The following is a 26,917-nucleotide window of genomic DNA, read 5'->3' as shown; positions in this document are numbered from 1 at the left end:
GAGAACAAACTGAGAGAATTGAAATTACCTGACTTCAAGGCTTACGATAAAGACACAGTAATCAAGATTGTGTGATTAGACAAAAAGAGACAAAAGAATAGGCAAATAGATCAATGGTATAGAATAAATAGTCCAGAAATGGACCCACATAAATATAGTCAACTGATCTTTGACAAAGTGGCAAAGGCACTTTGCAGGAAAAAAAGTCATTTCAGTGAATGGTGCTGGAACAATCAGACATCCATATTCAAGAAAAATGTATCTAAACACAGACCTTATGCCCTTCACAAACTAACTCGACGTGGGTCACAGATTTCAATGTAAAATGCAAAACTATAAAACTCCTAGCAGGTAACACCGGGGAAAATCTAAATGACCTTGGGTATAGCGATGACTTTTTAGATACAGCACCAAAAGCACAATCCATGCCTTACAATTGAGAAGCTGAACCTCATTAAAATTAAAAACTTCTGCTCTCCAAAACACTCTGTCAAACGAGTAAGAAGACAAGCCACAGACTTGGGAGAAAACTTTTGCAAAAGACTTATCTGATGAAGGACTGCTATCCAAAACAAAGAATTCTTAAGACTCAACAATAAGAAAATGAACAATCTGATTTTTAAAATGAGGAAAAGATCTTAACAGACACTAAAGAAGATGTACAGATGGCAAGTAAGCATATGAAAAGATGCTCAACATCATATAATCATTAGGTAATTGCAAGTTAAAACAACGAGATACCACTACACACATACATATAAGAACGGCCAAAACCCTAAACATTGACAACACCAAATGCTGTCAAAGATGTGGAACCACAGAAATTCTCACTCATTGTTGGTGAGAATACAAAATGGTACAGCCACTTTGGAAGATAGTTTGGCAGTTTCTTACAAAACTGAATGTATTGTCACCATACAATCCAGCAGCTGTGTTCTTTGGTATTTACCCAAGTTAGGTGAAAAGTTATGTCCACACAAAAGCATGCACATGGATATTTATAGTAGCTTTATTCATGATTGCCTAAACTTGGAAATAACCAAGAGCTACCATCCTTTAGTAGGTGAGGTGCATCTAGACAATGGAATATTATTCAGCACTAAAAAGAAATGAACTATTAAGCCATGAGAATATATGGAGAGACTTTAATGCATATTACAAAGTGAAAAAATCTAATCTAAAAAGGCTACATACCATATAATTGCAACTATATGATGCTCTGGAAAAGGCAAAACTATGGAGACAGTAAAAATATCAGTGGTTGCCAAAGGTTAGGGGGTTAGACAAATAGGCTGAGCACACAGGATTTTTAGGGCAGTGAAACTATTTTGCATAATGGTATAATGGTGGATATATGTCATTACACACTTATCAAAACAATAGAACACGCAACACCAAAAGTGAATTCTAACGTAAACTACAGATTTTGGGTGATCATGATATGTCATGTAGGATCATCAATTATCACAAATGTGCCACTCTAGTGACAGATGTTCATAATGGAGGAGTCTATACGTGATGGGGGGCAGGGGATATATGGGAAATCTCTGCACTTCCCACTCAATTTTGCTGGAAATCTAAAACCGCTCCAAAAAATAAAGTCTACTTTTAAAGAACTGGTATTCTGGTTATGTAGGGAATTGTTTCTGTAGTTTAAAGAAGTATTGAGGGATTAAATGCCATAATATCTATAATTTAAAAAACACGTCAGAAGAAGAAACAAAGCAAATATGGAAAAATGCTAGCAATTGTTAAATCTCAAGGACGGATGTAGGGAGGTTTGTGCTACTAGTCTCCATTTCTGTATTTTTGAAATTTTTCATAATAATAATTTAAAAGAACTTCCAGCCACGAAAGCTGTGAGTTTGGGCAATCTCAGGTAGGACTGTTCATATCTGTCCCCTACAATCTGGGCCTGGGTTACTCAAACAGTTGTAAACCTACCGGGTTGTGATTGTCCCAGTGCAAGCCTTTATAGCACACGTTTGTATTGGGCCGAGCTGGCCGCTGGCCAGGGCTCTGCCTGCCCCTGTGAGCACACGGGACGGAGCTGGGGTCAAGTCTGCAGAGGGCAGAATGAGGCAGCCACTGACTAGTAGCATTTTGGGCTTTCCCAGTCAGGCTGGAGGCAGATGTGTGCAGTACACATTTCACTATTTAACATTTGTGCTTTTTGTAATCATATAGACTGACTGAAAACAACTGTTTTTCAATAACCCTCCTAGGAAGCCCCTCCCATTTTGTTCAGTTAAACGTTTTAGTTTCCACGAACTGCATCTGGCATGGTTATACAATTCTCTGAGCGGCAAATACCGTTTAATCGAAATAATATTTTATTTTTAAAGATTTTACCCATTTTTTTTTGACAAAGAGAGAGACAGCGAGAGGGAACACAAGCAAGGGCAGTGGGAGAGGGAGAAGCAGGTTTCCCGCAGAGCAGGGAGCCCGATATGGGGCTCGATCCCAGGGTCCTGGGATCATGACCCAAGCTGAAGGCAGACGCCTAACAACTGAGTCACTAAGGTGCCCCTCAAAATATTTTTTTTATTTTTTTTATTTATTTTATAATAAATAAATTTATTTTTATTTATAAATTTATTTATTATATAAATAAATTTATATAATAAATAAATATTATTTATTTATTTTTTTATTTATTTTATTTTTTTTAAGATTTTATTTATTTATCAGAGAGAGAGACAGAGGCAGGCAGAGGGAGAAGCAGGCTCCTTGCTCAGCAAGGAGCCCGATGTGGGACTCGATCCCAGGACCCTGGGATCATGACCTGAGCCGAAGGCAGACACTTAACCGACTGAGCCACCCAGGCGTCCCCAAAATAATATTTTAAAATATCTATTTTCTTGTACTGATGCTTCCCCCTTTTCTTCCAAGGGGAATCCTTTGGCCTTGGGGAGTTTTAGGGATCTTATAAATGCAAAGAAAAAGAGTTCACATTTAGCTTCTAGCATCCAAACTAGGTTTTTATTTTTTTGGAAAGATTTTATTTAATTATTTATTTTAGATCAAGAGAGCATGCAGTGCAAGTGCAGGGGTGGGGGGTTGGAACAGAGTGGGAGGGAGAGTGACAAGCAGACTCCATGCTGAGCAAGGAGCTGGTCACGGGGCTCAATCCCATGACTGGGAGATCATGACCTAAGCCAAAACTGACTGAGCCACCCAGGTGCCCCAAAACTAGGATTTTAAAACAAGAAGTGTCTTTAGGGAAAAAGTTTTGTAAGTCCTTCTATCCTTACCCTTTAGGGAGAATGGCAGTCCTGGTGGACCTGGGGGTGACCCCAGCCTTTTAGGTCACAGAGTCCTATTCAATCAGGAAGAGGAAGGGGGCCAGGGAGGGAGAAACCAGTGTTGGGTATATGTCCTAAATGCTATCTCTGGGCTCATGTAGTGTGTCAGATGAATGGAGAAAACTGGGGGCACCACTTCTGCCCATGTCTCATTTGGGACTCTGGGAGGAGCTTACCCCATGAGCTCCCCACACCAACCTTCCATAGGAAACTACATCAGAGAACACTCAGAGGCACATGTGATCTAGCAGAAGGAGTTTGGCTCTTATGTGATGGAAGGTACCCCACAGTCCCCATGTGCCCTCTCGGGGGAAACGAAGCTGAATTGAGAGGCACTGGGCCTGCCGGGAGCCCCTGGTGAAGGTGAGGTGGCCCCAGAGCAGAGGAGAGTGGGACAGACACTCAGAAGACTCTGGTGCAGAAGCAACAGTGGCCTAGTCAACCTGAGAGAGTCCGGTCTGTGAGTGACAGCAGCGACACCAATAGGACATGCAAACCCAGTGGTCCCCATCCACACAGCAATCCCAGCCTGCTGCTCCATGGCTGAGACTGGCCCTCACATCTGTCCAACCATCCCACCCTCCCTCTGATACCACAGGGTCCTGTAAAATACAGCCCTCTCCCCAGTATTTACACATCACCTCAGAGGAGCAGAAAGTGGAGCACTTTCCCCCAAAGACCTAGAAAGACTGTGTCAACGACTGCATTTACCCAAGCGCACTGGACCTAGGTAAGCATGAGCTGCTCCTCCCCCTTCCTCCTTCTGCCCAACAGGGAGGGCTCTTCTGACAAAGACTGAAGGAACTATAGTTCTTTTGCTCATCTGAATGCAACGTGAGAAGATCCAAATCATGTTACAGCCAAAGTTTGTTCTGTGGCACATCCTTCTCCCAAGATGCTCACGATAAGAGTCTCATGACCAAACAAATCTGGGAACACCTCTATCCTGAATGCCCCTTCTGGAGCTGTACAACACACTTTGACATATCGAGGGTTCTAAAGGTTTTGCAGTGAAAAGCCTGTTGAATCTTTGTTGATCTCAGCACTATGCTTGGCCCCCACTCCTTCCCTTTGGATAATCTCCATTAATGTCCCAAAGTACATGTGTTCCCATGAACATGCTAGAACCTTGTTCAGTGGAAAAGAAAGTTTGCTGGGCTCACCTATGGAAAACCACATTTAGGCTCCAATGGGCAGGGGGCGGGGGGTGGGAGGTTTATTTTCATTTACCTCCTTGCAGAAGAAATGAAGCATCTCCCAAGCAGTTCCCAGGTGGCTCAGGCACATGATGCAGACACTTTCCAGCATTTCCAGCCCCTTGTTGACAGGCACATTTGTATGATTAGGGTCAGGTATATCCTGCATGCAGGACTTGACTCTAGCTGATTCATGGTTTTCATTTTGCTGCCGGAGACAAGTTGTTAAAATGCAAACACATATTTTTGGTTTTCCTTCACAAACCATTGACTGAAGTGGAAAGAACACTGGATTAAGTGAGGAGTGTAGAAAAACCTGGGTTTGAAGCTCTGCCCATGCACTAGTGGACAACCAGCCCCAGTTCAAGTGTCAACAAAACCATCAAAGGCAAATGGAAGTGGACTTGGACCCTTCACTGAAAACCCTCCCAGAACAGGATGTGGGCTTCCCAAATTCCTTGCGCATTCCTACATATCACTCCCATGGCCTCCTTGCCACCTTAGCCTTCCCTGTGTTTGTCCCTCAGACTAAGACCTAAGCAGTCCTGGATTGTATCTGGTGTTTCTGGGGCCTCCTAAGAGCCCATGTCCTAACTCCCATCCCCTTCCCCTTGGCCAGCTATTGATTTAGGGCTTTTTCCCTCTTCCCTGCTGTGGCCTGATGACTTCAGCTGAACCACAATGCTGAGAGCAGATAGTCTGTAGCCTTGGACATCCCATAGAGCCTTAGATTCATTCCATAATGACATTAATAAAAGATGCCTGTTTTGTCTCCCTTGCAGGGCTGTTAAGAGATCAAAGGAATAAAAGTCTACCTAAGTCTGACGTTCACTGGAAAGCCCAATACAAATGTCCCTTGTTATAATCTATTTTTATATAATTTAATTTTTGATGTTACACAGTATCTTTAGTGACTCTCCAAACAGCCAGTGTTGTTATCTGTTTTCTCATCTAAGAAAACAAAAGGTTTAGTGAAATATTTTCTACTCAGAAAAATCTTAAATTCAGAAGGAGGGGGTCAGTGGCCTCAGATCCATACCACGAAACACCCCTGTGAAGAAGATGCTCGGGCCTGCACAGACAGGTGCCTCCTACACCATGTTCCTGCGCTAGTTGATAGCTACAGATCCAGTTCCTTTTCATTTGGGAACTGCTGACATTGAATTTTCACTGGCTTCGATTTTCTGTTGGCCTTCATTACTTCCTTCCTCCCTCCCTGGCTTCCAAGCTTTTATGATGTTGAAACCTTTGGCACACAGGGCTGCTGACATACCTTTTGTACACCAAGCTGTTGTGCTCTACTTTTAGAAGTAAACAGAATCACATGTTGTTTTAAGGAGCTTCTGGAAACCACTGGGGGAACAGATTCTGTCCAGCTCTGACAGATTTTGAACAGAAAATCTCCAGTTCTTCTAACTTCCCCATGTATTAGTGGAATATCTCCTCCAGATCCGAGTATCAACAAAACCATCAAAGGCAAATGGGAGCCAAGCCCTGGACTCTTCACCACTTTCTTCACACAGCATGTGGGCTCAGATATTCTGAACCAATCACATTTCTGGCAGCACCATCAAAACTCTCAACCTAAAATCAGTCTTGGGGAAACTGAAGTAAGGGCAAAACCCCTGGAGAATACTATTAAAGCACTGAAGGTGAAAGGGATACATTTTAATACCCCAACAAATCTCCCCCTGGATCAATTCTTAGCCAAATGAATCATGGCTGCATTGGATTTCTAGTCGAATCAGTTTCCCCACTCTAGTACTGCAGTCCTCAGAGAGACATTGACCAACAGGAACGATTCCAGGGATGAGGGCCAAGGTAGCTCTTCACCCTGTTGGCAAGTGAGGTGGCTTCCTAAGGCAATCAGAGCCTAAACCTGATTGGAAAACTCCATAACCCCCAATATTTGATTATCTTCTTGTTCCTGTGTAATTATAAGGTTAGATTCTATTTGGCAAAGCCTGTCATCTAGTCCACCTTGGAATTTCCAGTTGTAAGACACTGGCAATCACAAATCCTCACTTCCTCCCTTTCCAAAAGGTGAGATTTTGAAATCCTTATCAACTCACATGTGTGGGGAGTGCTCAGGTACAACATTTTCTGTTCACAACTATTCTCTGGTAAAGCTTCACTATAATCCCACAAGGATAGGGCAAGTATTACCAGTCTCATCTTATGGTTGAACAAACTAAGGGTTGGAGAGTTTGAGGAGGTTCCCCATGGGTCCTACTGTTGGTAATGACAGAGTTACCAAGTCTCATGTTCTTTCTTTTCATTCAGCAGCTTCTTAACCTAAGCCTTTTGTCTGGCTTCAAGAGATTGCCTAGAAAAATTTATATGTACATGCATTTTTCTAGAAAGGGGGTCTATAGGTGTCATGGGATTTCCAAAGAGATGCAAGATTCAAAAATGGCTAAGAACACACTGACTGTTTCGTTTGGCATAGAGAAGGTGTTCAACATTTCCATGCTGAATTGAATTGAGGATAATTGGGGTTGGGGAGATGGGCCTCAGAAGGGTAGCACTCTGTTTATCCAGAAGAGTGCCCTGTGGGGAAGGACTCCTGAGTTGCCACAGTTGAGCTCCTGGTCCTGGTAATTCAGAGAACACATTGCAGAAGTTGGGGAGCAGGCCAGGACAATTTCCTGATGCACATATAGCCCAGAACCCAGGACCAACTCAGCTCACCTGGGGAGGACATATTCCTAAAGAAGTTTATCGTGAGAACACTGTTGAAAGAGAGAGAAATTGCCAACCCCTCCCCTGGACTTGGAGTGTGGTGGCCAGTTTAGGGGTTCTTTGGTCTTCTAGGACTTCTCTAGAAACAAAGAAATGAAACCTGCCTCAGGGGATTCCTGCCTTCAGCTGGCCCAAGGCTCATTACAGAGTGAGACAAGGGCAGAGTTGAGCTTCCCAACCTCATGCAGAGAAGATAAATGAATATGGGGCTTTGGCAGAGAGTTGAAACAAATGTGGAGATCAAGGAGCATCACTGTCAAGCCAGTTGTCCTCTTGGCAACTGGACCAGCTTTGACTCTACTCATTTGGGCATCTTAAAGAACTAGGCATGTATGATGGTTCAGCATCCCTTCAGAGACATGAAGTAAAATCAGGACATTTTTGTCCTAACAACAGAATATATATCCCCTCTTGGCTAGCAGGACACATGCTGTTAGAATGTGTAAAATCTGATGAACTTGGGTAGTAGGAAACAAGCATAAGAACCCTAAGTCGGCCTTCCAGTTTGGGCTATTTTGGTCTTTGTGTTTCACAGGATGCGTTTAGAGGAGAGATTTCCGTGACCACTGAAACACAGAGAAACTCGGTGCCCAAAGAAGAATGAGGGGAAACAAGAGCCTGCGTGTGTGTCCCCTGGTAAACAATGAGGCCGGAAGCATCTATCTGGAATGCAGTCAAAACAAACAGCCGCCCGCTGAAATGCTGGGTACCCGTGTTCTCAAAATGCAGCGCCTCTTTAACAAAACTTTGCTGGGGAACAGATATAAAAGGATGGGTGTGGTAAGGAGCTGTATGGGAAAAAGTTGGGAGCAAAGATTTTTTTAGCAGCCAAATAGTATGTGTTTGTGCAGGAGAGACAGAGAGAGGCAGAGAGGGAAAGAGAGAGAGAGAGAGAGAGAAGAGCGGAGAAACCGAGATTCAGTTGTTGGAAATGCTCTACAATTAAAATTCAGCCCACAATTCATCTCAGTCCCTTTCAGTGGAGTCCTGGCACTATACTTGGGTTGTGGCAGCTCCTTGAGCGATCCTGAGTATAATAGCCTGGGAAGAAATATATGATATGTTTCAAGATCCTTGAATTCATCTTAATCAAGTTACAATGATGGGGGAGAGGTTCAAGCAGCAATGCTGGCATTATTTTAATTCACCTAGTGGAAAATTACTGAAGCATATTTCATATAATTAGGGTCAAGAATGGATTTGGCATCATTTGAGGCAAAGGCCCCAAACACAAAGCCGATTCAGCTGGCATGGTTTCTAGCCTAGAGAACAGCAAGTCTGGCAACAATTAACCAGGCAAGAGGAAATAGTAGAGAGACCACTGTTTGGCCACCCTCTGCACAGACCAGGGCAAAGAATCATGGAACTCCAGCAATTAGCAGTATAAGGGACCCACTGGAACACAACAACATGTTGTGAGTAATGGCTTGTGCCTGGAACATCTCAGGAAGTTTTATGAATGTTAATTTAGTTGTGCAATAGTCCAGGAAAGTAAGTGGTCCTTGTTTTGCAAACACTAGGCTTGCTGGGAGCTGAGTCTCCCTGAGACTCACAGGTGTCCTGGGGTGAGTTGACCCTAGATCCTGAGGCTGATAGATTAAAAAAGAAGAAGAAAAGAAGTAAACCTATATTGTTAACCACATGGCTGATGAACAGAAACTAGATTTGGAACAGAACCAGGATGCTCAGCACAGATGCTTCCATTCAGGACCAAAAAAGAGTTGTCCTGAGCCTTAACGCTGTCAGCTGTGTGCAAGAAAGGATGACAGTGAAATCCCCAAACCAGCCTCATGGCATTCTTAGGCCATAAGTGTCCAGTGAGCTGGCTGCCAGTGTGGGGAAGTTTGGGGTTCAAGTGTGGTAACATCTTGGCTTGCTGGTGGATGCTACGAAGTCAGAACCAAAAGGCACACACAACATCATTGTGATTACTTTGCTTCCCCCTTAGGCTGCTCCCAGTAGATGCCTTGGGGATAAGACCAGTAGGCTTGTCTCTGGGCAGATTCCAAGGGGAGTATTGGGAAGCAAAGTACCAAATTCTGTTATACACAGCAGAGCACATAAATCGGTAGGTATGAAAATGTAAGCCTCACAGAGGTGACCTTATGTAAGAGAGACTCAAATAACAGTGGCTTGAACAAGATGGAAGTTACTTCTCTCTCCTGTAACAGCCTGGACATCAGCGGTCCGGGGCAAGTCTGATGGCTTATGGTGGAGGGACCCAATCTCCTTCAATCTTGTTCTCTGCTGTCCCTAAGACATTCCCCTCATCTACATGGTTCAAGATGACTCATCACCGCCATATGCCCATTCCAGCAGCAAAGGAGAAGAGCAGGACCCTCCTCTACCCAATAGGATATTCCACACATCCTTTCCCAGTGGTCCGAAGACAGTCCTGTGCCACACCTACTTGCAAGGATGACTGGAAAATGTAGTTTTTTTTCCTGAGTTGCCATGCACCCAACCAAGAATTGCATTTCTTTGGAAGCAGGAAAGAGGCAGTCTGAGGGCATAGGGGGTGATGGCAGTCAAATCTTTGGCTCCCTGTTAGAAGTCTCCTCCCCTAAGCTCCTTCATCAGTTGCCCCTCCTCTTCCTCCTCTCCCCCAGCACTTCTTTTTCTGTGCCCCACACAGCACCTCGACTTCCTCTTTGCCGCATCCCCTTTCTCCCTGGCTCCATGGTCCCACTCAGAACTCTCTTTTTGTCCTCCTCTTTTCATATTCTCTTCTTCACATGAGCTGGAGAGGCTTAAAAATAAGGAAAGACAAAGTCACATCTCTCATGAACATCTGGCAAGCATTTTTTTCTGGATGTAACTCCATGTATTATGTTGACCACTTTAAACAGTTACTTCCCTAAATATAGTGGAGGCCTTCTATGAATAAGAAGTGGCTCTGACATTGTACTACGTGGGCTCAAAAACACTAAATAAGTTTCAAACACACAAATCAAAGACACTAAATACATTTCAAACACACTTCTCTCTTCGTTCTGACTGGTGGAGACATGGATGGACACATGTAAGAGACGGAAAAGGAAAGGGATGATGGCCAGACCATATATGACAATAAGACTCTGACTCCCATAAGAAGCCCAGGGAGCCAAACCACAACCTCTGCAGCAACTGGCCCAGAACAGAGTCACGCCTTGGTCAGTAGCTGCCAGCTGCCCTATTTTTTTTTTGCCACCACTGCCCCTACAGTCTTCTCCTAATTCAAGGCCAACCAGAGGAGCCAAATATCAAATACGCTCCCCTAACCAATCGCATAGGATGCCCTGCTTCTAGTTTATGGGTCTCTGGCTCACCCATGTCTCCTGCCCCCAGCCTCTAATCAGAGGACTCCTGAAGCCATGGCTTTTCTCCCCTGTCAAGCTCTCCCACCCTTCTGGTCTGCCTTGGAGTCCCTACCAAAGGCAAGCCCTAACTCTCTTGCTAACGCAAGTTCTGGATAAATAGTCTCTGCTTGTACCTGTTTGTTTATCTTATTCATTTATTTTCACACTTGCAAAAAACTCAGTGAGCTGAACATTTAAGACCAGTGCTCTTTATATTGTTTACTCTGTATATCTCACCCACCCCAAATTTTTAAACCTTAACTTTGCTCGACCTTCTGAATAAAGAAAAGATGGACGATATTAGGAGGAGTAAAAGAAAAGCAAAGAACCTGGTAAAACAAAGTAAGCACCGTTGGCTTCACTGGGCAATATAAGAACCAAGAACTTCTCATTGCTAGTTCATTTGAAATGCCACACGCAGACTTAGGAACAGCTCCTTCTTTTTATGAAAAGGCCATAATCACTGTGCTAAAAAGGGAGATTGAAAGACAAGATCCCTAGAAGTTGCACATCCAGAGTTTCTGGGGCCCTGTCCTAGAGTGTGCATGCAGGTTGGTGAAACAAGACCCAGATCAAGGCACCACTAGCTCTGAGTAATAAAACTTTACTGACTAACCCATACAGGCACCATGTTTTTTCCCCATGCCTCTGTTCTAGGGACACAACTCTCTGTAATGGTCTATTTCGTCTTAGGATATAACTTGCCTCAGCCAGTGCGCCCCCCACCCCCATCCGGAGACCCACTAAAGGTTGGTGGGATTGGCTTCCATCCTGTTCCCCAGAAGCTCTCAGAGTTACCACAAGGAAAGTTCCTCAGTTCTCTCCCATGGCGCAGGGGAGCCCTTGATGCAAATTAAACCCAGACAATCAGAAAACAAAAGACTCCCTTACCAACAAACTGATGCTGATTCTTGTATATTTTGAAGAATTTAATTCAGGGAGGTTCTAGGAACAAAATGGAACTTTCCCCCAATGTTTTGGCTGACTTTTTGACATAAGTTGTGAGGCATAAAATATTCAAAGAAATCAAATATAAAGAGTGAGAGTGAGGTTTAGGATTAGGATTGAAGCATGGCTAAAAGTCGAAGAATCAACAGGATTGTTTGTGACAGGAACACCAGGCTGTTCTTCCAGATTCCAGAGCTGAATTGCAAATGTAGAGGATATGCCCTTCTGTTTGTACTCCAGCCAGAGTGAGGTCTCCAGGGTAAAGCAGGGATGGATGACTTCACACTCAGCAAAGGATGGGGGGGCGGGGGGCGCTCCAAGGACCTGAACTCACAGCTACCACCAGGGCCACACAGGGATGATGGTTGAAGGGAAGGATGGCTACTCACAGATGGTGGGTATGAGACTCAACTCAGTGATGTTAATGGGGTTGCAAAGTAGAAGACAGGACATTAGATATGAATGCCAGGATCAAACTAAGTATCCCCAAGTCCACTGTGAAGCACAGGCTTCTCACCTTCCACAAAGAACATGACCTGGTGGGTGTCACCAAGCCCTTCCTTGCTCTCTTCATTCATCCCAGCAGCCCTCCAAGGGGTTCTAGTATTTCCCCCATTTAAAACTGTCTGCAGATGTCCTTCTCCTGGCACCAAATGTGGTACCAATGTCACCCCAATCATATCCTCTTGACTGACAATTATCTTGGCATGCTCCCGTATCACCCTTGCCCAGGACATTCTTAGACTCTTACCATTGAGGCCCTGAACCCCTCTGGTCCAGCAGCCACCATGTTGCTCGCATGCATCCCCTCCCTTCCCATTTCGTCTGCCCTCCACTGCTCAGGCCTCTGCAGCCCAGCCGGACTCTGGCCCTGACCGCTGAGCTGTGGGCCCCAGCCTCTGTCCTCTCCTGCTGCCACCTGCCCCCCACCGCCTTCCAGACTTGGCCACATCCCCCAGCCTGACTCCCCCAGCCTGACTCCCCAAGTGCTCGTCCCTCCAGCCCCATCCTCAACCTCACTCCCCTGACAACCCTGCAGGTACCCTTTTGTCCAGGCTCACATGTTCTGGCTGATGCTGCCTCTTTCCTCCCTTTTAAAAAAAACAGTTTTCGCCATGAGCTGTAACGTTAAAAATCCCACTTAGGATGAGGACAGCAACACGAGAACTTCACTCCCCCCCACCCCACCCCTGCCTCCCACAATGTGAAAAGACAGATAATCTACAAAAGTTCATCGGAGAACTAAGGTCACAAGGAAACCAGGTGAACTAGATTCCAAACAAGACAAAGGCCTTCAGGGAGCTAAGGGACACATGAACGGTTTCACCTTTGGCAGAGCATGGACAGGTGAGGTTATTGTGGGCCACTATGAAACACAGCATAAAGATAGAAAAATGAAATATGCCTGTAGAGCTTCGTGAATTCTTGGAGAGTAAGCACCTGTATAACGACCCCCCGGGGCAACAGATAGGTTGTTCCCTACCCCCCTGAGAAGAGCAGCACTGCTGGTCTTTATGGTAAAAGCTCCCTTGCTTTTCTTTATCCTTTTACCACTAAATGTGAGTCTCTAATCACTACAGTTCAGTTTGCCTTTTTAAACTTTACAAAATGTAGCCCCACCGGTCCTCTCCAGCAGCCTCCTTCACTCAGCACTGGGTGCATGAGATTCTGCCACGCTGCCCAAGAGTATAACTTAGGCCCGTGCGTCTTTGCTCCTGACTCCTCCTTCCTGGAAAGTCTGTCCCTCACTATCCCACCCAGTCCCCACACGTACCTGCCAAATCATCACCGACCCTCAGAATTCAGTACAAATGCCCCTTCCTCCCCCAAGAAGCCCTCCCTATTGCCCCGCATGGAAGCTGCCACACCTGCTCGTGACTCCAACACCTTGAACTTATCTGCCACCTCTTTGGCCTGCCTTACTCTGCACCATGGTTCCTTGCCCCGAGATTACACCACGTTGTTGTGTGTCCTCAAAACCAGACACCCGGACTGTTTTCTTTATTTGGGATCTGCATGAAACAAAAGGGGTACAGACTCCACTGGGCCAGAGCTTGGCAGAGCCTGGAAGGTTTTCTCCTTATTGTTTGATTGTGTCCCATGGTCCTGCAGATTTCGGGGTGTCAGGAACTAGAAGCAAGACTGCACTTGCTCTGGGGATTGCTCTGGGGACTGAATCCCACATTCGAACTGTTTCCATTGTATCTGTGTCTTAGAGAAGTGATGCGTAGAGTATCGCCTGGCTCTTTGAGCTTCCATATTATTTAGATTTTGGATAAACAGGAGTTTCCTTTCTGGCTCTCTAGGACTAAGTCAGTTGGAGTATCATTTCAGTTTGAATGAAAACAGAGCTCTGTCCCTGACACTGAAATTTTGAGAAACGCAGACTGGAGAGACGGTCTTGGTGTACCTTTGATGACCCATGGCAGAGAAAGAGGTATTTGAGACACTTTAGGAAACTTGCTTCTGTGCTCCAAAAGGGACATGGGTGTGGAGGGGGAATGTGAGAGATGGGGAAGCTGAGCAGGAGCCCAAAGCACCAGGTCCCATGACAGTAGCCACGAGGACTGAGTCTCTTGCCTGAGGTTGGAGCAGCGTCTTCTAGGGTCCCTGTTGCCTGGTAGGGACACTCTGCCTGGGATCTGAGTCCTTTACCTCTATTATTGTTTATACTTCATGGAGTCTGGAAGCTGAAAAGACCTGTAAGCTAAGAGGAGGAGGAAGAGTTTACCTTCCTCAAAAACATGAACAAAACCAAAGAACAGTTATTATCCCCAAGCTACATCTTAACAGCGGTGGTTGTTGACAGGTGAGTTTATGGTAAGGAACCGAAGGAGGTGTCTTTCTGTACTGCACCTTTAAAAATTGTTTGAAAGCTTTTATAACAATGAAAATATTTGATCAAGGAAACCCAGGAGCAAAGTAAAGGTATAATACTAGTTTCTTAGCAAGTATGCAGCCATTCCCCTCCAGACTCTCCCCACCCCTACCCCCTACTCCATTTTGTGGGCCCACCTGGGCCAGACACCCAATGCCCTTATCCCACGAGCAGCTTCTCCCCTTGCTGCCTGTTTCCCTCCTCGCCTCCCCTCTCTGCAGTGCTCTGCAAGAAACCGTGGGAGATAGCTCTCCTATCCTACCCCACCCTGCTCATAGCATATTCCATTGTTCCAGCTGAGGGGCCTGCCCCGTGTAACTGTCACATTGGATAGATTGCCTCATGGCAAAATGTTCATGCCTGGGCTAATGCCTATATTTCCCCCACCATGAAACAGTATTTAGAGTTACAAGCTATTCCACTCCATTTTATCTAATGATGTCACTTCTTAGAATATATTCTAGAGAGATCACCCAAAGAAGGTGGAACAGGTACTGTTGATGCCCTGCCCAGATGCCCTCTACCATGCCAGAGCACCGGTCCCACCCCTGTGGGATTTTGGCAGCCAACAGCTGACGCCTTCCCCAAGCTGACTCCCCGGGGAGCTTATGTGCCCTCCTCTACCACCCAGGGCAGTCTTCAGTCCATAATTGACTCAAGTTTCTTTGCCTCAAGAGGGGATCACCTCTGTGATGCAGTTCACACTCCAGAGCTCCCCATGGGATCTGCCACAGGCCAACTCCAGCCAAGGGCCCATCTTTGCTCAGCTCCTTCCCCTGTTGCCCTGCTCCCCTCACTCTTGTCCTCCTTGGGCCTGAGCTCAAGGAATCACACGCACCTGAACCCCACGTCAGGCTCTGCTTCTGGGGAACCTGACCTAAGACACAGCGGAGAGTTATACTCAGGAAAAAGGCTTATTACAGAGTCATAGAGATAGAGAAAGTTAGGCAGATGCCAATAGGAGAGATCATCATCAGGGGTTGGAACTGGGGTAGGAGACTTGCTTTTCACCATCAGCTTTTCTGTTCTCTTTAATTCATTATCATGCGCTTGCATTATTGTGATTCAAGTATATTAAATTTAAAAACAAAAAATATATATCCATACCACCTCCAAATGAAGCAATGGGCTCACACTTAATGGTCGTCTGGATTTCTTTTTGGAAAGTCAGTCCAGAAAATGTCAAAACATCTAGGCTGGGCCTAGAATGAAATCTACTTCAGGTGAATTTATCTCTTTATCTGTAGGTAGGTAGAAGGTTCATATCGTTTTCTGCTATAATTTGGCTGTATACAGAAAGTAACCAAATCCTAAATCAGAACAGAGTGAAAAACAAAACAAAAAAAAAACCTAAAATGGGGCCCTATTTATTACTAAACTATAGGACATTAAGTTCATTGTAATACCACCCAATGTCAGTAGCACCCAATATTTTTTTCAATTAAATGACAAGGAAGGAGAATTTGAGGATAGTTGGCTGAGCAGAAGCTCTGAAAGTTACTGGTCTTACAGGTACAGATCCAAAAGCAAGACAGCTTCTGCCTCTGGATGGGGGTAGCACTGTTCAGGAGGAAGGCAAGGCCCTCACTGTGCACTGAATGGGGGACAAGGAGGTAGGGGGTCCAAGCTCCTGCCATGTGACTGAATTGGCCGCACTGTGGTCTGAGACAGGGATACCAGCTGATGGAGGCCTGGAGCAAGGGATGTGGCCCACAGTAGCCAGTTCATAAAGTATTCATGCAGCAGCCATTTGGTGCCTCCTCTGTGCTGGGGACTGTGAGGGATGTTGGGGACATCACACACAGAGGAGGGAAATAGAAATAAAGTGTGTCAGTCGGGGACCTTGATTGCAGGCAACAGAAACAGATTTTGCCTAAGAGGAGCAAAACTGAATTTATTGAAAGGCTAATGAGCCACAGAATTGCAAGAAGTTTAGAAGTGCTTTGAAACAGGCAGGGCAGCTCGGGTTGGAGGGGCTAAAAGGAGGAACTACAGGAATGGTTTAATAACAGAAGAATGTAATGTATTCTAGGAGAAAGCATTACAGTGGTCAAGCATAGGCCTTACATCTGTCCCTTTCTGTGTGGGGATGGTCACAGTAGGGATGAGCCCTACATTTGTGGGAGGTGGGGCTCACTGTAGTTACTGCCCTAATGAGACCACATACTGTGGGGGATTGTCCACGAGGAAACCGAGGTGCTCCTCAAGAGGGTGAATAGGCTTTCTGGGGGGAGACAAGCAATGAGCTGTGATGTGGAAGATCAGTAGAAGTCAGCCAAGCCAAGGAGAGGGGGCGGTTGAAGAATGCTCTGGCAGAGGACTGCCAATGGCTGGATGCCTTAGAGTCTCAAGCAGTTTTAGAAATGGTAAGAACCATGTTTCCCCAATTTATATGGTTCCTTATTCCTAAAGGAGTAATTCAATTGATGGTGCAGCCTCAGGTCACGATGCCTTGGGATGGGGGATATTGGCCTCTCTTTGGGCTTGATGCCCAGCCTGACCAGGACCTGGGAGGGGAAAGGCCTGTCGAGGCCAGCAGGGCCATTGTTTTTAAATGTATATATATATATATTTAATTCCAGTGTTGTTAACATACAGTGTTATATTAGTTTCAGGTGTATGACATAGTGATTCAACAATTCCATACATCACCCAGTGCTCATCACAACAAGTGCACTCCTTAATCCCCATCACCTATTTCCCCCATCCCCCACCCACCTCCCTTCTGGTAACCAGCAGTTTGTTCTCTATAGTTAAGAGTCTGTTTCTTGTTTTGCCTTTTTCCCTTTGCTTGTTTGTTTCTTAAATTCCACATGAGTGAGATCATATTTGTCTTTCTCTGACTTATTTCGCTTAGTATTATATTCCCTAGTTCCCCCCATGTTGTTGCAGTGACAAGATTTCATTCTTTTTTATGGCTGAAAAATATTCCATTGAATATATACTACCTATTCTTCATCCATTCATCTATTGATGGGCACTTTGGTGGCTTCTATAATTTGGCTATTGTAAATAATGCTGCTACAAACATAGGAGTGCATGTATCTCTTTGAATTAGTGTTTTTGTATTTTTGGGGTAAATACCCAGTAGTGTGATTATTACATCAAAGTGTACTTCTATGTTTAACTTTTTGAGGAAACTCCATATTTTTTTCCACAGTGGCTGCACCAGTTTGCATTCCCACCAACAGTGCACCAGAGTTCCTTTTTCTCCACATCTTTATCAACACTTGTTATTTCCTGTGTTTTTTATTTTAGCCATTCTGACAGGTGTGAGGTGATATCTCATTGCAGTTTTGATTTGCATTTCTCTGATGATGAGTGATATTGAGCATCTTTTCACGTGTCTGCTGGCCATCCAGATGTCTTTGGAGAATGTCTGTTCCTGTCTTCTGCCTTATTTTTTAATTGGATTATTTATTTTTGGGGGTGTTGAGTTGTATAAGTTCTTTATATTTTGTGGATCCTAACCCTTTATTGGATATGTAATTTGCAAATATTTTCTCCCATTCCATAGACTGCCTTTTAGTTTTGTTGATTGTTTCCCTTGCTCTACAGGGGAAATAAGAGTAAACTTTTTATTTTGATGTAGTCCCAATAGTTTATTTTTGCTTTTGCTCCCCTTGCCTCAGGAGACAAATCTAGAAAAATGTTGCTACAGCTGACTTCAGAGACATTACTGCCTAGGATCTCTTCTAGGATTTTTATGGTTTCAGGTCTAACATTTAGGTCCTTAATCCATTTTGAGTTTATTTTTGTGTATGGTGTAAAAAAGTGGTCCAGCTTCATTCTTTTGCGTGAAGCTGACCAGTTTTCCCAGCACCGTTTGTTGAGGAGACTGTCTTTTTCCCACTGGGTATTCTTTCCTGATTGGTTGAGATTAATTGACCATATAATTGTGGATTTATTTCTGGATTTTCTCTTCTGTTCTATTGACCTTTATGTCTGTTTCTGTGCCAGTATCATACTGCTTTCCTTACCACAGATTTGTAAAATAACTTGAAGTCTGGAATTGGGATACCTCCAGCTTTGCTTTTCTTTTTCATAATTGCTTTGACTATTCGGGGTCTTTTGTGGTTCCATATAAATTTTAGGATTGTTCTAGTTCTGTGAAAAATGCTATTCGTGTTTTGATAGGGACTTCATTAAATGTGTAGATTGCTTTGGATAGTATAAACATTTTAACAATAATTATTCTTTCCAATCCATGAGCATGGAATGTCTTTCCATTTCTTTGTATCTTCCTCAATTTCTTTTATCAGTGTTTTATAGTTTTCAGAGTACAGGTCTTTCACTTCTTGGATTAGGTTTATTCCTAGGTATCTTACTATTTTTGGCATAATTGTAAGTGGGATTGTTTTCTTAATTTTTTTCTCTGCTGCTTCATTGTTAGTGTGTAGAAATGCAACAGATTTCTGCACGTTGATTTTGTATCCTGTGACTTTACTATTCATTTATCAGTTCTAGTAGTTTTTTGGTGGAGTCTTTAAGGTTTTCTGTGTATAGTATTATGTCACTTATAAATAGTGATAGTTTTACTTCTTCTTTACCAATTTGGATCTCTTTTATTTCTTTATGTTATCTAATTGCTAGGCCTTCCAGTACTATGTTGAATAAAAGTGGTGAGAGTAGACATCCTTGTCTTGTTCCTGATCTTAGGGGGAAAGCTTTCAGTTTTTCCCCACTGAGTGTGAGGTTGGCTATGGGTTTTTCACAGATGGCCTTTATTATGTTGAGATATGTTCCCTCTAACCCTACTTTGTTGAGGGCTTTTATCATGAATGGAGGTTGTAATTTGTCAAATGCCTTTTCTGCATCTACTGAAATGATCATATGGTTCTTATCCTTTCTCTTATTGATATGATGTATCATTTGATTGATTTGTGAATATTGAACCACCTTTGCAGCCCAGGAATAAATCCCACTCGATCATGGTGGATGATTTTTTAATATATTGTTGGACTCAGTTTGCTAGTATGTTGTTGAGGATTTTTGCATCTATGTTCATCAGAGATACTGGTTTGTTGTTCTCTTTTTTAGTGGAGTATTTATCTGGTTTTGGCCTCAGGGTAATATTGGGCTCATAGAATTGAGTTTGGAAGTTTTTCTTCTTCTTCTATTTTTTCGAACAGTTTGAGAAGAATAGTTATTAACTCTTTTTTAAATGTTTGGTAGAATTTGCCTGTGAAGCCATCTGGCCCTGAACTTTGGTTTGTTGGGAGTTTGTTGGTGGTTGATTCAGTCTCCTTGCTGGTGATTGATCTGTTCAAATTTTCTATTTCTTCCTGCTTCAGTTTTGGGAATTTTTATGTTTCTAGGAACTTATCCATTTCTTCCAGGTTGTCTAATTTGTTGGCATATAATGTTTTATAATATTCTCTTACAATTGTTTGTGTTTCTGTGGTGTTGGTTGTTATTTCTCCTCTTTCCTCTGTGATTTTTTTGAGTCTTGAGTCCTTTTCTCTCTCTCTGATGAGTCTGGCTAGATATTTATCAATTTTGTTGATCTTTCAAAGAACAAGCTCCTGGTTTCATTGATCTGTTCTATTGTTCTTTTAGCTTCTATATCATTTATTTTTGTTCTAATCTTTATTATTTCTTTCTGCTGGTTTTGAGTTTTGTTTATTATTCTTTTTCTAGCTCCTTAAGGTGGATGGTTAGGTTGTATGTTTGAGATTGTTCTTGCTTCTTTAACTAGGCCTGTATTGCTATAAACTTCCCTCTTGGAACCACTTTTGCTGCATCTCAAAGGTTTTGGACCACTGTGTTTTCATTTTTGTTTATTTCCATCTATTTTTTTATTGCTTCTTTAATTTCCTGGTTGACCCATTTATTGTTTAGTAGCATGTTGTTTAACCTCCATGGAGTTGTGTTCTTTCCAGATGTTTTCTTGTGGTTGATTTCTAGTTTCATAGCATTGTGGTCAGAAAAGATGCATGGTATGACTTTGATCTTCTTGAATTTGTTGAGGCTTGTTTTGTGGCCTGATATGTGATCTATTCTGGAGAATGTTCCGTGTGCATTGAAAAGAACACACATTCTGCTGTTTTAGGATGGAATGTTCTGAATATATCTGTTAAATCCATCTGTTCCAGTGTGTCATTCAAAGCCTCTGTTTCCTTGTTGATTTTCTGTTTGGATGATCTGTCCATCCATGTAAGTGGAGTGCTAAATTCCCCTACTATTATTGTATTATCAATTAGTTCTTTTATGTTTGTTATTAACTGATTTATGTATTTGGGTTCTCCCATGTTGGGTGCATAAATATTTACAATTGTTACATCTCCTTGTTGGATTGTCTCTTTATCATTATACAGTGTCCTTGTCTCTTTTTACAGTCTTCATTTTAAAATCTATTTTCTCAGATATAAGTATTGCTATTCTGGCTTTCTTTTGACACCCATTTGCATGCTAGATGGTTCTCCATCTCCTCACTTTCAATCTGCAGGTGTCTTTAGGTCTGAAATGAATCTCTTGTAGGCGGCATGTAGATGGGTCTTGTTTTTTTTTTTTAATCCATTCTGATACCCTATATCTTTTGATTGAAGTGTTTGGTTCATATCAATTATTGATAGTTATGTATGTATTGCGATTTGTTACTTGTTTGTGGTTGTTTTTGTAGTTTTTCTCTGATCCTTTCTTTTCTTTCTCTTTTTTATGGTTTGCTGGTTTGCTTTAGTGATGTAGTTGGATTCTTTTCTCTTTATTCTTTGCATATCTATTATCGGGTTGTGATTTGTGGTTACCATTAGGTTTGCATATAACATCTTCTGCATATAGCAGTTTATATTGACGGTCACTTGAGTTTGAACCCATTCTTTACTCTCTCCCTCCCACATTTTAGGTATATGGTGTCATACTTTACATCTTTTTATTTTGTGAGTCCCTTGACTGATTTTTTACAGAAATATCTGTAAACAGAAATATCTATTTTTACTGCTTTTGTGTTTCCTACTTTTCATACTCTCACTTATGGTCTTCTTTTCCACTTGAAGAGTCCCCTTTAATATTTCTTATAGGGCTAGTTTAGTGTTCCTGAACTCCGTTAGTTTTTGTTTGTCTGAGAAACTCTTTCTTTCTACTCTGAATGACAGCCTTGCTAGATAGAGTGTTCCTGCCTATAGAATTTTCCCTTTCAGCGTTTTGAATATATCATACCAGCAGGGCCATTCTTGAAGGGTGCTCTGTATTGAAGAGCTGCTGGGGGGAAAGGTTGCTCCCTGCGGTGGGCAGGAAGGGTTGTAGAGGTAGAGCAGGGTGAAAGCTGGAGTGCTGTGGCTATAATCTAGTTGAGGCAAGACAAAACCTGTGGAGGGAGGAAATTGAGAGTGGTGAATGTATAGGCAAAAGCAGGCCTTGCCATAAAGTAAAAAGGATCCACTAGGACAGTCTCTGCACGTAAACAACATGGTAAAGCCTATATCTGGGCTTCCCATTGACATTTTAGCCGCAACCAGGACACCCAGGGTTAGGCCGGGTCACATGTACAGAGTAGATCTTAAAGATGGGTTTAAGACACTACCCCCTCTACCATTTTCTTGCCCTGTTGCTCTGCAAATATTATGTCATTTGTCCAGGTCTCGCAGAGGAGAATTTCCTTTTGTACCTCTTCTGGACATCTGTGGCTTGACTACTGTTCCCTTTTCTCTAGTGAGGCCTCTGATTTTTTGTTTGGGGATCATCCTATCTTCATTCTTCAGGAGTGGAGCTCATACCCCTGGCAACAAAGATTGCTTCAAGGACAGACACATACCCTAAGCCAGTCCAGTCAGAGTGAATCTTGGGAATTTTTGTGGAAGTCACTGGAAGAGATTTTTATTCTTCTCCATTGAATGAAAGCCTAAATTTAGTCATCCTACAGCCATCTTGCCTTTGATATGGAGACAGTCATAGCATGGAGCTCAAAAATGGAGCCACAAATGTATGGCAGGGCTATGATACTAAGGCAAAACAAGTCCTAGTGACACTCTTTTAGCCTCTGGATCAAGCTATACCTAAAGCCAGAGAGATATCCCTGGATTTTTCCATTACATTTAAGTTCTTCTATAGTTTGCTGGTTTCACCCAATAGAACAATGGCAATAGACAAGCTCTGCAGAAGCTGGGCTCTGAAATCACTACCTTGATCCCTGGGCCAGAGTTTGGTTGGTGTTGTCTTTCACCAATGGACTTGGTCCTTTGCAGCAACAGCCCCTCTGGGCAGTGTGTTCAGTGATCAAAACTATCCTCAGACACACCTATGCTGGCCCACTGAAGCTGGCAGTGAGGAAATGGGCAGGCCCAGCTCATTGCAGCTGGAACTGCGTGGGAGGGAGGCTTCGCTTGGCTCAGCCCTGGGAATGCCTGCAGGTGTGCATTGCCATCTCTGTGCCAGCATGCCATGTGCTACAATCTACCTCTCAAAGAGGTGTTTCTCCAAAGCCTGCAGTGGAGGCTTATGGTGTTGCCATGGAGGAAATGGGAGGAACCAGGATAGGAGTCTCATCCTGGGGGCATCCAGTCATGAGGGTGACAAGACCTTGCTTGGGGTAGTACTAAGAGCTGTGGACTTGTTGTGTGTTTGGGGTGCTTGAGCCAGCCGCTCCCCAGAGGAACTCATGCCCATCCACAGGATCACTGTCACCAGGGGGACCATAGCACTAACAGTAGAAGCACTCACACTTGTCTGACAGCGAAGGGCTTTGGCCCACGCTGAGTATGTGCTTCTCAGTAGCACACAACGTGTGGGTGTTGGAGCCAGGGGCCAGGGTTGGATACTGGGAGCTATATAAGCATGGGCAAGTGGCTTAACCTCCGTGCCTCAGTTTCTTCAGTCAAATGTGGATAATAATAGCACTGGCTTCATGAGTAGTTATGAGAATTAACTGAACTAATATCTCCAGGACTGGGCCTGGCTTATAGCGAGGGCTGCAGGTCGGTGGGAAAAGCATTCTTAACAGACTGTTTTTAGCTGACTGTCAAGGCTAGGCTTGTACATTGTACATAGTGAATGCCTATACATTCACTACTCTCAATTCCCTCCCTCCATAGGTTTTGTCTTGCCTCTATTAGATTATAACCACAGCACTCCAGCTTTCACCCTGCTCTACCTCTACAACCCTTCCTGCCCACCGCAGGGAGCAACCTTTCCCCCCAGCAGCTCTTCAATACAGAGCACCCTTCAAGAATGGCCCTGCTGGTATGATATATTCAAAACGCTGAAAGGGAAAAATCTACAGACCTTCTTCTGACTCAGCCAGGAACACAAGGGTGATGTTCACACACTCCAGAATGGTTCATGTGGGCACACCCACACCCCCAGAGTGCAGCCTCAAGCGGAATCTCTGTCGGGTGTTCCATCTGAGTCGATGGCACATTGGGCATATTATCATTAATTTTACTCAAAGTGAGATGTGTCAATATTCCCATATTCTATGTCTGCAACTGCAAACACCAGGGAAACTGACTGGAGCTCACTGGGTATTTATCGGGGTCCATGGGATATTCCTGCTTTCTCAGCCTCTCAACTTGTGGCTGCTTCAATGTTAAGGACAACGGGCAACTGGGCATTCAGCTGAACATCTGACCTAACTTCCATGGTGGCAAAACTTGAGTCTTCTTTATCTGTTTGGTGTGAAGAGGCCTAGATTGGAGGTCCTTGTGCCTGCAGACACACCCTCACCTTACATAACAAGCCCCAGGACTTACAGGAGATGAAATGAGATCCATTCCCACTGTGTTGACTGCCCAGCTTTGCTATGATCCTTTGGAGAGTCCTGTCTCTCAAGCTGGGGTGGGGGGACAGCAGGACTTCAGTGAAACATTAGTCACCCTGAATAATTCTCCACTCAGCTTTGGATAAGGATAAGTTCCAGGCAAAAGGGGACTGTTCCCATCCTGTGACAGCAGCTTGATGGCTGGGACTGGTGCAATAGTCTTCTAACTGGTCTCTAGCTTTGCCTTCTGTCATGATGCCTTCTGATCCATCCTCACTGGCCTCAGGGAGGGTTCTGTGAAATATGAAGCTGCCATTTGCTTCCCTAAAATCCTCCTGTGATTCCTGCAGCCTAGAGCAGGACTGTTCAATGGGACTTTCTGTGATGATGGGAATGTTTTACATCTGTGCTGTCCAATACTGTGACCCTAACCACATGTAGCTATTGAGCACTTGAAATGTGGATAATGTGTCTGGTGAACTGAATTTTTAGTTGCATTTTATTTCAATTAGTTGAAATTGGAATTGCCACATATGGCTAGGGGCTACATATTAGACAGTGCAGGTCTAGAGAATGAAATGTCAAGTGCCAGGCATGTCCTAGCCCTATTTGAGCAAGTTTAATTTTTTTGCCAGAATTCATTCAAACTGGGAATTCCAGCCATAGCAAATGACTTACAACTCCCTAAAACCCTGTGCCCACTTCACACAACCATGCATTGGCATCTGCTGCTCTTTTTGCCTGGAATGTTATCCTTCCCTGCCCAAATGTGTCCGCAAACTGCCTGCCAGGCAAACAGCCCTCCTTCAATGCACAGTTTCAGTGTTACCTCTACTATCAAGCTTTATCATCCACCCCCTGCCCTCCCCATGCAGAATTAACCACCCCTCCCTTTCTTTGTCAGTACAGATATGCTGCAGGCCCTTCCAACACTCAGAATGCCCATGTGTTTCCCATCTGCTTCTCTCTGCAAGTAAAGGCAGATTCCTCGAGAGAAGATTCCAGGTCGAACTCACCTTTGGGCCCCCTAGTGTCTGGCCCAGGGGTTGGCTCATCTCAAGCAGTCATCAGATGATGGCTGAAGAAATAAAATCATTATAGTGGACATATGCCATGGTTCAGGCTGTCCTGTGTCCAACTTCCTGTCCTCTTCTGTCCCAGTCACTCTTTGAGACTTCTCTTTGTGTGTGGCCTTGGGAGTTAGGAGAGTCAGAAGGGAAGATCTTCCTCTTACTGCCTGGGCCATCCTTCCAGAGAGCATAAAGAAGGCAGTGATGCCAAGGTGGATGGAGGTCACACTTGTAATTTCTGCTGACCGGCCTGCCAAAGCTCCAAGATTGGCTCTCCAGCCTCCAGTCAAACATGTGAGCTCCCGATTCGCTGAGAGCTGGCTATCTCTTGGTGGTCAGCTACCAGTGACACTGGCAGTCATGAAGATAACTCCCAGGTCTACAGAGCCCTGCAGGAGGAAACGATTTGTTTTTCTGTGATTAGACTCAATGGGTGACAAGGTTGAGCTGTCAAAATGCACAAAGCTGAGGTTGAAGCCCGAGCAGAAGATCCCCCCTCCGCACCCCAGGCAGCAGAGGGGGACCCAGAGGGAGGTATAATGGACAATGCCAGGAGTCTGGCCCATGCCAGGAGAGCACAGCACCATCCACTCCAACAAGAGGACTGGGATAGCTGGTTAACCACATACTGGGCCACCCCAAGCACTGAGGGAGAAGGGGGGACTACTTGGAGACTCCAGGTGATCCTGAGGAATTGTTTTGACAGGGATTGGGAAACTGAAGGCCATGGTGGGGTTTTGGTGTGCTATTGGTGAGTATTACTGATTGGGTTTAAGTAAATATCCACTCAAATACACTGTGAACCAAAAAATGTACTCATCTCTTCAGCAAAGTTTATGAAGGGCCTCTTCCTTTGCACAAGGTACCATGTCAGCACTCTTTCCCACCTCAGGGCCTTTGCCCAAGCTGTGTCTCCTGCCCAGATTTCTCTTTCTGCCTTGTCTGAACCGCTCCTACCCATCATTCACACTTATTCTAAATGTCACTTCCCTGCAAAAACCCCCCTTTGTACCCAGATTAGGTCTCCTGGACCCTGGTACTTCACCATATAGCACATGTCGGAGTTATAATTGTGTAGCCAGTTATTGGTGGGATCATTTTAAGAAAGGCCCTCTTCCTTGCTACACGGCAGGCTCCGTGAGAGCAGTGACAGTGCCTATCCTGTTCACAGATGCATCCTCAGTACTGCACACTACAGTGTCTGACATGCGAGAATTATTTGTTGAATGAATGAACAAAAGACGAGATGAAGAGGGAGGAAGGGAGGGAGGGAGGACAGAAGGGTTGCAGCACTCTCTCCTGGCCCTGTGGGTGACCACAGTATGATATTGTCCCCACTTACCTTTGCCCTAAAAGAGGAAATACTATGATATGTGAAATTTCTGCTATTTATACATTACCCAGTCTGTGGTATCTTATAGCAGCCCGAAAGGACTAAGACACCTACTACATCACACATCAGACGTGAAGGCTATAGATATTTGATGCTTTCTTCTGCAGCTCAAAAAATACCAAATATAAATGTGGTATTTTCTTATTAGTATTTTGCACATGAGACTTGGGAAGAAAGGAGACTTACAAAAACTGAGCACTAAGTCTACCCAATGTTGTACCCTGGGCAGGATCCTGGACCAGAAAAAAAGACATTAGTGGAAAAACAGGAATCTGAACAGACTTTGCAGTTTAGCTAATAGTATTGTACTGGTATTTGTGTCTTGGGTTTGATGAATGTTCCAGAGTTATGCA

Source organism: Zalophus californianus, chromosome 1 (assembly GCF_009762305.2).
Source record: "Zalophus californianus isolate mZalCal1 chromosome 1, mZalCal1.pri.v2, whole genome shotgun sequence".
Lineage (NCBI taxonomy): Eukaryota > Metazoa > Chordata > Mammalia > Carnivora > Otariidae > Zalophus > Zalophus californianus.
This window is presented reverse-complemented; position numbering follows the sequence as displayed.